The sequence below is a fragment of the Coptis chinensis genome, chromosome 3 (genome assembly GCF_015680905.1).
Source record: "Coptis chinensis isolate HL-2020 chromosome 3, ASM1568090v1, whole genome shotgun sequence".
Taxonomy (NCBI): Eukaryota; Viridiplantae; Streptophyta; class Magnoliopsida; order Ranunculales; family Ranunculaceae; genus Coptis; species Coptis chinensis.
Window position 1 is genome coordinate 115,998,590 of NC_141458.1, and position 15,825 is coordinate 116,014,414.

Genomic DNA, 15,825 nt, shown 5'->3' on the forward strand with positions numbered 1-15,825 from the left:
ATCTGAAGTTCGAGGTAATACGATCCTTGCAAGTGCCCACCTGAGTTACGCTCTGATTACCAAAGCGCGTGCCCTCCATCTATAATATTGAGGCTCATGTGCAAGGGCACGCCCGACGATGGATCGACTTTTGGAAGTGCAAGTAGGAGATTCAAAGAGAAGAAACCACCTTTATTTCCGGTGAACTTTCGAGCATAGAACAACAAGAGTTGGTTTCCCTTTTCTGTGGAATAAAGTATCTTAAACTTGGAAAATTGATGAAATGCCTGAATAGACCCTTTTGCTGTCATAAACTTGACATTGATCCAAGTTTCGGCCGGTTAAAAAACCAAGAAGAATGGCACCTGATCGGAAGCTCAAAGTTAAAGAGGAGATTGATAAACTACTTGCGGTTAACTTTATCCGACGAAGTTACTTACCGAAATGGCTTGCTAATGTCGCCGCATTGCCAAAAAGAACGGACAAATCAGAATTTGTATTGACTTTACAAACCTTAACGCGACTTGTCCGATTCATCCGTATCCATTGCCACGAATTTCCGAACTAGTGGATGCCACTTCGATTCCAACGCCTATCTTTCATGGATGCTTCTTCGTGGTACTACCGATCTCTTTGAATGTTGATGACTAAGAGTTCACGCTTTCATTACCGACCAAGGCATTTTCTCGCTACACTGTATGCCTTTTGGTCTGAAAATGCCGGTCAACCTACCAAAAGCTTGTCAATACAATTTTTCCGATCTGGCCGGGATAATAATGGAGGCTTATATTGATGATATAGTCGTTAAATCGAAGCTTACCGGTGATCATCTTTCCGATCTTCAACTTGTTTTGATAGACTTAACAAGTATAACATGAGACTCAATCCCGCCAAATGTTCTTTTGGCCTCTCTTCCGGAAAATTTCTGGGATACCTCATGACTCGTTAGGTATTGAGGCTAATCCCCGATCGATATCGATGCCGTTATTGATATGCCATCACCAAAAATAAGAAGGAAATTCAACGGCTTCTTGGGTCGGTCTTTGCGCTCTTCATAGATTTATTTCTAAATATTCCGATCGTTGTCATCTCTTCTTCCGGACTTTAAAGGGGGCGCAACTTGAAACATTGATTGTGAGATGGCATTGCAACAAATTGAAGAAATACTTGGTCGATCCCTCCTATATTGACAAGTCCTTCAACGGGTCAACCGATTGGCATGTACGGCGGCTACAACTTCAACTCTGTTAGTCTTTGTTTCTTTTCGTCGATGATGGTAGACCCGCTTTTTATTAGTAAGGCGTTAACCGAGCTGAGTCTCGTTATTCAAAGATTGAAAAAATGGCACTTGCATTGGTTCATGCCGCCGTCGGTTAAAACCATACTTCGGGGAGGTTGGTCGAGTTTATCTTGAGTATCCCTTTACGCAAGATCTTTCGTAATGCACAAGAATCAAGCAGATTAGCGAATGGGAAAGTTATCTTAGTGCATATAGCATTGTCTTTGAAAGTCGTTACTCTCGAAAAAGGACATGCTCTAGCTTCTTTGATAGCTGATTTTCGATTGATGATTCTCCTATTGACGATTTCTTGCGCCAAGAAGAATCTATGGAAGACGATCTCGCCACCAATAACTGGGGCTTAATTTTAAGACCAACTTGCAAGCGTAATTCCTAATCCAATTGACCTATGGATTGTTTATTCAGATGGCTCCCATAATAAATCTGGGTCCGAATTGGATGCGTTTTGTTAAACCCGGGCGGAGAAGATTGAGAAATTGTGGCGACTTGGCTTCGCCAAATAAATAACGGAGTATGAGGCTGCCGTTTGTGCCTTGAGAACAGCTTTGAAACTGGGGGCGCGAAAGCTCCAGTTATACACGGATTCTCGCCTTGTAGCCAATCAGTTTGGTGGGTCTTTTGAAGCAAGAGATGACCCGTTGTGTTGAAGCAATTTACTGCCGAAACAGCTGCCCTAAATCGTTTTATCTCTCGGTATTCTGATCGATGCCGTCCTTTTTTCCAAACATTGAAAGACGCAGTAATTTGGACGGAGGATTGTGAACTTGCATTTCGTCATTTGAAAGCATACTTAGTCCAACCTCCAGTTCTTGCCAGTCCAGCAACGGGGCAGCCTATAGGTCTGTATTTAGCTGCCATTGATCATGCCGTAAGTGCCGTCTTATTTGTCAACGGTGGCGATGGGCGTCCTATATTCTTTGTTAGCAAGACTCTTACAACTACTGAAACAAGATATTCTTGAGTGGAGAAAATTGCATTGGCTTTGGTTCATGCTTCCCGACGTCTTAAACCTTATTTCCAAGGACGAGTCGTCAAAGTTTATACGGAATATCCATCACGAAAAGCTTTTTCGTAATGCTTTCGGGAATCAAATTCGCCTTGCGAAATGGGAAAGTTACCTTAAGCTTATAGCATTGTGTTTGAAACTTCGCCACCGTGAGAAAGGACAAGCTTTGGCTTCCCTAATGGCTGATTTTCCAATTGAGGATATTCTTATGTCTGACACATTACTAGACGAAGAGAATGTCGTCGACAACACGCCATTACCTCTCAGGGATGATGATTTGCCAAACTTATCAGATGTATCTGCTGATTGTTGGATTGTTTACACTGATGGTTCGCATAATAAGTATGGCTCCGGTATTGGGTGTGTAATCTTGTAACCGAATGGAGAAAAAATTGAGAAGTCGGTCGCGTTTAGGTTTTGACGCTTCAAATAATGAGGCCGTAATGAAGTCGTCATTTTTACGGCTTGACCGCTTCTTCACTCACTTGGGGCGACTAAGCTACAATTATTCACAGATTCTAAGTTAGTCGCTAGCCAGTTTGGTGGATCGTATGCAGCTCGTGACGATAGAATGGCGGCTTATGTGGACTTAATTCATCGGATTGCTCGAAATTTTGATTCTATCAGTATTGTGCAGCGTCCGCGTCATGACGTGCGACATGCGGATTCTCTCGCATATTTATCCGCGGCAGTTAAGTCAGATAAGCCTCGCCAGATTACCATTGAATTTCAAAAGGAATCGAGTATCGATCTGTCCATCGAGGATGTGCGCGATATGTACATCACTCAGAGTTGTTTTTTCATCAAGACATTTTCTGAGGAATCACGTCATGCCAATTTGATATCTCCTGTGCTGACTCGGAAGCGCAAGCGTGATCTTGATAATCAAGCTATCATTGCAGAGAAAACGCTTGATCCACAACTTATGCTATCAGATGACCACAATGATCATGTCAATGATATTGTCTCGGTCCATACCGACGACGATCATGAAGCTGACAATGCTCCAGAGGTTCCTGATATAGAGCTAAGTTTTCTACTTACACCTTGTGACGAAGATGATTGACGTCTTTCTTATATCACATATTTATATGACCACATCTTGCCTCCCGATCATAAAGTGGGTGATCGTGTCAAACGCAATGCTTGGAAATATTGTCTCATATCGACTTCGAACAGTCTGTTGCAACTTTATGACAAAGGCACAAGTCTTAACCCTATGCTTCATTATCTCAGCAGAGCTGAAGGTTTGCTCGTTCTGGCGGAAATTCATTCAGGCCTATGTGGGAACCACTCCGGGCGTAAGTCTCGCCATAGAGCAATGACACAAGGATATCGGGTGGTGGCCACATGCAAAAGGATGCTAAGCGTTTGTCCGAGAAGTGTGTTCCTTGTCGAAATATGCTAATATGGGAAATCTTCCAAAGAACGAAACTTCATCCAATCTTGAGCCCTTGGCGTTTGCAAAGTGGGGTCTTGACATCGCCGGTCCTCTTCCGAAGCTCCCCGGTGTTAGTTTCTTACTTTCTCGAATCGATTATTTTACCAAGTGGGGTCAAGCTATGCCCTTAGCCCGGATCCATGCTTCGGATGTTAAAAAATTCTTATGGCGAGACATTGTTTGTCGTTTCGGTATTCCAACATCATTGACTTCCGACAATGGCAAACAATTTGATACTGAAGAAATTCGACAATTTTGTTCTGACTTGAAGATTAATCACAATTTCTCGCACCATACCATCCTCGCTAATGGACAAGCGGAAGCTACTAACAAATCCATTCTTGCAATGCTCGCTTAACGACTTCAACAGGGCCAAAGGAAATTGGGTTAAGGAACTTCCTGCGTTATGTGGGCTTATCGAACCACACCTAAACATTCAACCGGATTTTCTCCGTTTAATCTTGCTTACGGGTACGGAAGCGGTCTTGCCTACAAAGTTGATGACACCAACCACACGAACTTCTAACGTGGAATTGGAGTCGAATGATCAAGCACTTGCTCAATCCAAAGCCTTGATAGATGAGACAAGAGAGGTTGGTCTTCAACAGTTAATTCGTTATCAAGCTGATATGAAACAAAAATATGATAAGAAAGTTCGACTTAAAGTGTTTGAGAAAGATGACTGGGTACTCTGTCGAAAGACGAGGTTGATAGATTCCGGTAAATTTGGAGAAAACTGGACAGGTCCATACATCATAGATCGCCCTGCCACCAAAGGATCTTATTTTCTCCGAGATTTAGATGAGAATGTTCTCGATAAGCCGTGGACTACGTTTCATCTGCGCAAGTTCTATAAGTAGATTTTAGTTGTGTTTTTCCGTTATCCTGGAGAAATAAAATAATACAATATTTTGTTTCCAGTTCAGGCATGTATTTTTCGTTGTTATCTTTGCATTTTTTAAGACTCGATAATCAAGAAAGAAGCAGTTCTTTCACTTCAGTTCCAATGGTATAATTTTGGTTTTAGCGAACCTTATAATCGCTACAACAAAATCTGGCGAAATTACCACGTTTAATTTCGTCAGTCTAAGTCGAACGCTTTTACGCTCGCTTAGTCGTTACTATCGCTACAATAAAATCTGGCGAAATTACCACGTTTAATTTCGTCAGTCTAAGTTGAACGCTTTAAGCCGGCTTAGTCGTATTATCGCTATAACAAAAATCGCGAAATTACCACGTTTAATTTCGCCGGTCCTAAGTCAACGCTTTTACGCCGCTTAGTCGCTACTATCGCTACAACAAAAACTCGGCCGTGAAATTACCACATTTAATTTCGTCGGGTCTAAGTTGAACGCTTTTACGCCGCTTAGTCGTATTATCGCTACAACAAAATCCGGCGAAATTACCACGCGTTTAATTTAGATCGGTCTAAGTCGAACGCTTTTACGCCGCTTAGTGTTTAATATCGCCCGAGCAAAATATGACGAAATTACCACGTTTAATTTCGTCAATCTAAATTGAACGATTTTACGCTCGCTTAGTCGGTTACTCACGCTATGTCAACATCTGATGACGTTATCCCGTTTCGTTTCGTCAGTTCTGCGTCGGAGCATTTTTTCGCTCAATCTAATTTTGCAAGCTTAAAGTTAGCATTGGGTGCGTTTCATTCTATTTCGTGTCATCTATACAATTCAACAACATTGTCAGTTTTCCACAGGTATGTTATCTGACATCACAATGATATTCAATTGCCAACACATACTTTATTTTATTCAAAAAGAATTTTTAGCTCTATGGTATTACAAACGCAAAATCATATGATCATTGGTTTGGGCAAATCCAATGATTCCTTACAAACTTTTCGCATATACAACTCGTACAAATATTTGTAATTCATCTTCTCACGTTCTAGTTCATCTCCCGTTTCTATTAAAGTCTCTGTCAATTGTCTTACGGACGATTCACAATGTGCCATTTGCACGTGATCTTGGCCGCCGCCGCTTAAATCATCTATTCGCTTGTTATTTTTTTCTCGCTTTTTTACGCGACGCTTAGTTCCCTCGATCTTTGGTCGCCACGAGTGCCTTTAATTCTATCACATCTGCTTTTAAGTGTTTGTGTTCTTCCATTATCTCACATGCTTTCCCAAAGTCTTCGTACGATCTCTGCTCGGCTTCTTCCGTCCGCTCGGTTAAGTTTTTGTTTTCGTCTTCTAACTCTCTGTTGGTTCCGCTTAACGCTTTGTTTGCCTCTTCTAATTTTCGGTTGAGTCTTTTAACTTTCTCTATTTCTTCTACGACATTGACTTCATTCGGATCGATACTTTTCTTCGCAACTTTTTCATGAATTTCTTTGGCCCGTACTACCGCCGTTTTAACCTGCGGTGAAAAATATCTGTTTTCATCAATCTTTCAGACTTAAACACAAATTTGCAATAAATGATAAAAAAAAAATATACTATCATACCTGGTTCATAGTATCGAAAATCATTGACACTGCTCTGTCATATTCTCCGATGTTCTCCGTTCTTCGGTCACGCTTTTGATATTTTTCGAGCCCCTCCATTGGCGTGGTCTCTGGCGATACCTTCGCTTCGTCGTCCAGACTTGAACATCTTTGCTTCATCTACCAATTTCATCGATTTAGTGTCGGACATAAATTTCTTTACCATCCTAACGCAATAGTAAAAGTCAACGGTCCACTTTATGTTAACAGATTCTGTGGTTTTCCTCCATGAGTAGTATTACCCCGACAGTACTTGCCAGTGGTGGTTGGATTCTTTGCTCCTGATTTTGTTTTGCCGCTTGTTTTCTTTCAATCGACTTTGTGTTCTTCACTGCACTATCTTTTGTAAGTATCACGGTTTCGTTCTTTTTCCCCGCCATTCTTTTCCTCAGATATACCAAACCAGAGCGAGATATTACATCTCCCCACACTTTTACATATATATGTTTTCTACGGTACATACCTTTTCCTCTTTGTGTTGAGAATGTACTTTATTTCGTCTGGGCTGTTTTGTGCATTGTAGTCTCGTCCCTCGAGGCATCATACATTGTAACGTTGGTTGTCTCTCTTGATCTCCGTTCGCCCGTTTTCTTGTGGAACATCTTCTTTTGTACAATTCGCTATTTGTGTTTGGCAAGCTCAGCACTAATTCTCGCTGTGTTAATTCCGTTCCATCTTCTTTTTCACTATCGCTATCGCTGCCAAATATTGCATTTCTGAGAATCTTATTCTTCTTCGCCATTTCACTATGTGTCTCCTTGGACCTATCGAGCTGTTGTTCAATACCCCCATAGTGTTGGAAATCAACAATATCATCGAAATAGCTCAGATCTACCAATCTTTCGTCAGAACATTCATGAAAGAAGAAACGAAGGTTGTTCTCCACTTCCTTGTCCAATTCAATGTTTGGTAGTGTACTCGCATTTTCTGTTAGACACAAAATAACTCGTGTTAGTCAACAGTTTACTCGTAGTACACTTTTCAATACTTATGTTTTGGCTTACCTCGAAATTTGTTCGGTACTTTAAACTCTGTCGGATTCCACTTCCCTCGCAAGCAGTACGAAATCTATCCCATCCGTGTATACTTTTGGGAACCCTTTAAAAGTTCTCGCTTTGAATCCTTGAATTCAACTTCAAATTTTATGTACCCTTTCGCCAAGATGGCTTTCGGTCAGACAACGCGAAGATTTCTTGAGCCCCAAACCTTCTCATTATATTCATTTTGTAAACGTGCGCCTCGTAAAGATTAACCGTAACGATATTGGGTAAATTTGTCCCGGTAATTTTGCCACCACTCCAATAATCAAGCGCATTTCTTTGTTCAACGGAATTGTATTTCTGCAATTTAATTGTGTGTGCTTCATTACTACTTCATCTTCTTCAACTTTCGCTTCAAATTCGTGACACTTCTTCCATCTCAAATTTCTTGAGTCCTAGTATTTTCTCAGATTTCCTTAGCGACCATCGACGCGGTTTCGTGTAGTCGTTGATCACACCTTCTTTCCACCTCACCAAGTCTCCGATCGTCATTGAGTTTTTTTCTTCTCGATTATCTTTCATCCGTAATATCGGTCGTTTTTACCGCAAAAAACCGGGTCGATAGCTCAAAACCGGATGCAATAGCTCCACAAGGGTGAACCGGGTCGATCAAGGCAACACAGGTACGGTGCCCCTCCTTGGCTGGCACGACACCTTATCATGGTTTGTATTTCAGTTCGGATGCACCTGGCCATATTAAGAGCAGTGCACGGTGCCCTTTTATTAACTAGCTACCGCACCGTATCATATTGGTTAATATGAGTTTGAATGTGAGCCCATCTTCGCCAAAAAACAAATCAAGATGGCCACCTCACCATCTTCTCCAAATGATCTTCGAGGGTCTACAAACAAACCAAAGTTAATATGTTTGTCGCCACCTATGTTGACCCTTACAAGCCAAGGTAAGGTCGTTTATCTTTTTTTCGATGCTCGCTTTCCGATGGTAACGACCCACCTAAAATCAGCACCGCCATGCATTTTTCCACACCTGGTTTCTCCGAGTCGGTAGAGAAATCTACCTCATACCACCCGAAATCCCCCACCTAGACAGGTTGAATCTTCATGGGCCAAGGGTGTTTGGTGATATCTCCTACTCCCGCGATGCTTGATGAGTGAGATGTTGGGAGTACGCTTTGTCGCACCCTCTACTGCTGTTTCGCACATAACGTGAGCCGTGGAACGGATTGCTATGGCGATCGGCAAGGTCAAGCTAAGGTTTTCTCCACTTTCAAGGGCAGGACGTTCTAGAGCCCCAAGTGTGAGTCATCAAGAGCCTACCGTGTCAAAACGAGATATATGCGAAGAGCTGATGGTGAGAGAGCGTACTTGATTGCGACGGAACATAGCGTTCTAGAGCGGCAGTAATACGGAAGAAGACGAGCTTTATGCGACTTCAAAACTTCTCTTGCCTAAGACTGTTCTGTTGGATGAGCTTACAATATTTTTTCTGGATTGGGATATGCGGCCCCAGCACTTATATAGGATTACGAGCGGGTTTTCCAGTGCTGGTGAGATTCTTCTCCAACTCCAACTTTATCTATACTCTCAATTCTTATCTCATCCGGACACTTTGAGTCCAATTCATATTTAACTACCTTTTATTATTATTACTAAACTACCCCTACGTTTAATTTTCAACGGTATAATCCAAGTATCGCTATTCCGTTGGCACGCATCGTCGAATTCAAATTTCGTATTATTACGTGACGCGTTCGGTACAGTTTTCGCCAATCGATTTTTTTTTTTTACAATTTTATTTCTGTGCATATTTTATTTATTTTTGTGCATTTTCGGCCATCTTTTATTTAACTACATTGCGTCCCATATACGTTAGTTTGACATTATTTCGTTACCGCTAATTCACGATTTTTTTTTCGACAGTCAATTTTCCAATTATTTCTTTTCGCACGACACTTCGTTATACATTCCGCTCATTTTTCTTTCTTCTTTGCCATATGAACTTTGTTCGCATGCCAAAGAAGGGGCGGTGTTTCGACCCCCACCTACGTGGCAAATGTCCATTGGTAGGAGTCTCCACTTTATTCGTTTAATCGATAGGGCTAAAGCCCAATTCGCAATATCATGGATCAATGTACAGGCCCATTAACTCATGTGGCTAAGGCTGAACCTTAGCCACATGACTTGCCACTAATGTACGTTGATTTATGTCTAGATTCGTTTCTTATCAAAGAGATAATTATCAGTTGAAAGTTATAGTATATCACAATTACTCAGGCTACAAGATTACTTGAGCTACAAGGACTCTCTACTCTACCTATATAAATACCAAACTATTTTTCATTCAGAACTACGTTCTTGAGACTTGATCCTACTAATAATTTGGGTACGTAGGCAACTGCAAGGTACAGTCTCATCATTCCCCCGATCACCATCATTTTTCTAATTACTTTTCTACGTTCTTCGTCTTTTTCATCAACACTTGGTGTTTTAATCATATTTGGTCGAAACAATAACAATGACAAGTACGTTATCTAATGTTGAGTTAATTAACTGCCGACAGTTCATGCATCCACAACAAATAGACCAAATGCCCAAATTCTCATAATTTATAAACATGAGATCAACATATCTATTTTCTAATAATAATAACAAATTATACTACATGAATCAACAAACACGCATCTAACACTATTCTTCCGAAATTCTAAGTATCTAATAGAAGAGAGGATAAAGAAACCACAAACAAAACCAAACAAACAATAAACCTGCATAAGGGATAGAAGAAGAGGATTACCTGGAAGTAGTAACAACTGCCAAAACAAGTATGTAGCCTTTGTTTAGCGGACGCTCCTTGCTGCAAGACTCAAGTTCGGTACTAACACAAAAAGAGAAACAAGGTTTTTAATCAAAATTATCATATACAAAAATCACTACGATTCTGGGCTTTACTTAAATTGGAGAAGAAAATTACATTTTTAGAAAACCCTATTAACATCTACCAACGATATAAAGCAAAACCACTAAATTTACAGCCAAAATCGAGAGAGGGGGAGAAAACCAAATACCCTGATACACGAAATTGGGGAGAGATGAACAAAATCAATACTTGAAACCAATATAAGTTGAGAATTCTTTGATTTTTTGGTAACTAGTTGGGAAGTGTTCTGTTGAAAAGAGAGAGTTTTAGTGCGAGACGGTTTCCCCTTTTCTTTTTTTTTTTTTTGTTATTTTTTTTTTTAAAGGGAGTGGGGTTTTGGTATATTGCTTTACCTACGGTATAATTTTTTTTCGAAAACATTAGCCACCTTTTTCTGTAGAAACAGTGGGGTATATAAATATGAGAAAACAAAATAGGCGTATTGGCTTGCACCGTGGTATATGGCGTGCTGTATACCGCTGTTTTGCAAGAACAGTGGTATTTGTTTGTACCAAAATTAGAAAAGATATCCTTACCGTGGTAAGTGACTATTAGTCACTGTTATTGGGAAAACAGTGGTTTATACAAATTTGCCAACCGTGGCTAATATGTATTTTTGTAGTAGTGAAACCTAACTGGACACATGTATATAGACTAGTATAGGGTTTTGTAAATGCCCTGGAAGTTGGATTAGACCTTAATCTTGTAAATTTTCAACCTGTTCCTTTAGAAAGATGGAAACCACCACGTATAGGGTGGGCAAAATTGAACGTTGATGCCAACTTTAAGAAAAATATACCCCACCCCATTGGAATTGGTTATGTACTTAGAGATTCTAATGGATGCTTCATTGCAGCAGGAACAGACAGAGGGAGGGGCAGAACTACGGAAGAAGCAGAATGTCAAGGGGCACTTACAGGAATTCAATGGTGTCGGAAATTCAGCTCATCAGTGGAAGTAGAGCTGGATGTGAAAGATGTATGCAACTTTTTGGACAAACAAGCATCAAGCATTTCTTGGTTTCAAAGATTATACTTGAAGATGTACTAGAAACTCTTGTAAATTTTGATAATATCAGTATTAAGTGGATTAATAGATCAACAAACTCTGTAGCTCACCAGTTAGCGTTATATGGGCAAAATCTACCTCCTAGTTCTAAGTGGCTTACACTGCCACCTAGTTGGTTGATGAATTATTTGGAGGACGATAGACTATTTGTAATCTCTTCAGTCTTATTTTATTATATATATGTTGATTATCAAAAAAAAAGTTTGGATACTATAAATTACATTTTAATTAGGGGTGGAACTCGAGTGGGTTGAGACCTATAACTCGAGCCCAATATGAGTTTCAAATACTTTGACCCGAGCCTAGGACCAAGCCCTAGTCGGTCCTTAAATAATATTCAGCCCAAGCCCTAGCCCAACCAAAATATGTCAACCCAAGCCCAACTCGGGTTGGTCAAGCTTCTCAATTATTATTATTTTTTTAAAATTCACTACAAGAAAAAAAGCTTTATATCACTGTTAAAAACAGTCACAAAAAGTCTTTTGTCACTGTTTTTTTTTTTTCCAAAACCGTGACGGAGTGAGAGTCATTTATTTTTTTTCCAAAACCGTCACAAATATTTGTTCCAGACTAGCCTCTCTCTACCATAAAAAACGGTAACAACTGTTCAAAAACCGTCACAACAAATCATATCCTTTGTGACGGTTTTAAATAAACGGTTATGGATTCATCCTTTTTAACGGTCATAAAAAGTACCATTAGTCATGACGGTTTGGATAAAACAGTGATATGTATATATTATTATTTTTTTATTAAAAAAAGAAAAAAAAATGTGAATATATATAAAAACCCCCAAAATTAGGGACCTGTAATAAACTACACACCTGAATAAACTACATATCTAAATATGATCAATTAAATTTCAAGTAACACTCATGTATATTGCTAATTTCATTGAAACATTCCAATCCCATTAGATAACCAATATATATTTGTACTTAATCGTAAAACGTAATGAAATAAATAACACATTTCCAATCTAATTCATATAAATATAATCAGCCTTATCCAAATCCAAATCCAAATGAAAAAAATAACCTAATCTCATCAAAGTCGGTCACCCACATATATGTCTTCAACCTTATAGTTCATCTTCGTCTTGAGGATAGTTCATAATGCATTCTTGGATGAACATAACAAAATCCATTCGAACTTCATTTATCTCTTTATCAGTGAAAGCCCTTTTATGGCTAAGATTTTTTAGCTGGAATATAAGAAACAACAAGTTTAATATTTTGCAAAATAAAGAAAAAAAAAAGTAAAAAACACAGTTGTTAAATATATCAAGCATAAATTAAATTAAAATATGAGAGAGATTTTATTTACTTTCAATGGCAAAGGAGAAGGATCGCTCATTATGTCTCGCATAAAGCGCATTGCATGAATACCACATTGTTTACCATCTGGTTGCCTAGGGCCCTGCAAAAATATGAAATTGAATTAGCGATGTTATACATCAAGTACATACATACATAGTAATGGTAATCGTTTATCCTTAAAGTATACTCAATTGTTGTCCTTCTTACACTGAGACCCCCTGTTCCCTTTGCAAACCCATGAAAAATGCACAATGCGGGGACTGCTTGGAAGTGTCTACATACTAACTAGGGTATGGATGACACTGCAACATCCCATCTGTGTCTCATTCAATATGAAAATTATCAAATGGAATGCATAGGAGATAGGGAAACGTGTAAAATTACACAAGCATAAAATCTAAAACTTTAATTTAAAATAGCATGTTACCGTAAGTTAGTAAGTAATTTCTTTTTTCTTCTAACAGCACAAACTTTACCATCAAAGTCACCGGCCTCAACCGGATTCAACCCGACCCCTTCCAAGAAAGTAAATCATCACCATCAGCCGCAGCAATAAAGTCAACCCGCAAATAATTTTTGTATGTTTCAAGAAAAGGTACTGGTTCAAACAAAGCTCTCCATTGGGCCTTATTAAGCTCAATATCCCAAGATGGGAAAATATAGAAAAAAAAAAAAAAAATCGAGAATCAAAGAAAGAGAAAATTGACCGAAAACTCGCCCGACATTGTACCTCACAAATCTTATTTCCGCTCGAATTGCTCCATCATAACCCGACCAAGACGAAGTTGAGACATTTACTAGTAACAGAATAGACCTTCTATATTGTCCACACCTTGGTCCTATGTTTTTGGTTAAGATGGAAGCATAGAGATATTTGACCATAACCTCCACCCAAAAGTGCAAAACCATCAAGTATGAGAAGTACGAACATTTCTAGAAACCTCCCCCACCCTAACTTAAAGAGCATACCTTTGTCATATGTAAGTCCCTTTGAGGAAGGTGCGTGTTAAATAAGGATACCACTTTGCAAGGAAAATCCCGAAGAAATGGTAATAATGGTATTTAGAAATTCTATTGCGGGTTTCACTTTCTACAAGGGATTGTGTCGAACAACATAGCGAACCAACTCAGTGGTTATTATATAACTAAATAAACAAAGAAAGAAAGTTGATACTTACCAAGATCACCTTGAAGGAGAATCTCAAGGGCTTCTACATGCTGCAGGTCAACACTAACACGTTAAAATCACTAAATAACATACTGCAAGAACCAACAACTACTACAGCGTCAAACTAGTCAAACTAATTTTGCTCGGTAATAAAATTTAACAAGAAGAAATATGATAAACTTAAAATTACACCTGTGTCTCTATAATTCCTTCAACGGCACACTCCATGCGGCTCTCCATTGTTCTACTTCACACTCTGCAAAAAAAGAATATTTGAAAATAAATGATACAAGAGAAACAATTGGGTAATTTTTGTTAAAAGTAAAACACATTTCAAGAATTAATGACGGACGCCGAGGAGAGTAAATATTTTGCTAGTGTCAAAACATTTGAGTATAAGTTTAATTTAATTTTACCTGGTGCTTGCCGAAAATGTTTAAGGAGTGAGAGGACCAGAAATTATACCAAAAGCGAAGGATATAAAAGTGTAATTAAGAGTCCGCGTAGGGAATAACCGAGCCCTACGTTTCTGGAGGTGTTGGAAGGATGGGAAACCGAGCCCTAGGTTTCTAACTACTTTTATTTAGTGGGCTCTTGCAGTTGGGGAAGCGAAAAATACCTGAGTATTCAGGACTTTCACATAAAGTCTGGGAATATGTAACTGTTTTTGAAGACCAGTGACAAATTATACTCCACAACCTAGAAAAAACCATTTGTCACACTTCTGGATATGACAGTCACAAATAGTTCTCCACACATATACACCTTTTTTAAAAAAAAAACCATTTGTGACCGTTTCAAAAACGCACGTCACAAAAAACTTCTTAAAACAGTCACAAAAACCCTTTTCTGCCATTTGTGACCGTTTCAAACAGAACAGTCACAAATAACATTTTAAAACAGTCACAAAAAGCCTTTTTTCTACTAGTGATTAGAAAGTAAATAACATTGAAATTGCAATCTTATAACAAAATCAAAGGGATTTGATTATTTGAATGGGAAACTAACCTGATTGCTTATATTATTCTCTATAAAATGGATGTTCTCAACCGTATTTTTTAACAATAATACAAGGGATGGAAGATATACGTACACACTAGCTTGTAGGCCCGTGCATACGCACCAGCTCTTTTGAAAACATTTATATTTTTTTTTAGAAAATTGGGACTACCGTTTTAGTCGGTAATCCGTTTTAATTTTCTAACAAATTGTTTTAAATGAAGTTTTAATTAAGTTTTAAAAACCTGTTTTTTCAATTGGGTGAGATATCATGTTTTAATAAGAGAATAATTTTCGTTTTAATTAGATATGCTAGATTTTCCCTTTTTAATAGGGGACAAATTCACATTTTAATAGGATAACGATTCCCGTTTTAATTTGAAATGCTAGAATTTGTTTTAATATTAGAGGAATTCCCGTTATAATAGGAGAGGGTCGGAATTCCCATTGTAAAAAAAGGATTCCCGTTTTTTAATTAGGAGAGAAATTCCCGTTTTAATAGGAGATGACGTGAAATTTTAATAGAGTTCAAAAAATACCCATTGTGGAAGCTTTAATATTAAGACTAGAAAGTAGACCCGTGTATACGCACCGACATTTTTAAAAATTTGTTCAACAATCATAACTATACATATATAAATTTTCTAATTGACTAATTCGTGATTTATGTTTTCGTTGTTAATCCGTTTTAATTTCATAACAAATTGTTTTAATCAAGTTTTAAAAATCCGTTTTAATTTCTCAACAAATTATTTTAATTAAGTTTTAAAAATCAAAATTTTAATTGGGAAAGGGATTCAATTTTAATTTAGAAGTGTGATTCCCGTTTTAATTAGAAGTGCTAAAATTTCTCTTTTCAATAGAAGAGGATTTCCCATTTTAATAGAAATTGATGACGTGGAATTTTAAGAGAGCTAAAAAAATACTCCTTATGAGAGCTTTAATTTCTTAACAAATTGTTTTTATCAAGTTTTAAAAATCCATTTTAATATCTCAACAAATTATTTTAATTAAGTTTTAAAAACCCATTTTTTAATTGGGTGAGGGATCCCGTTTTAATAGTTGATTTAATTTAAAAGTGTGATTCCGTTTTAATAGGAGAATGATTATTGTTTTAATCAG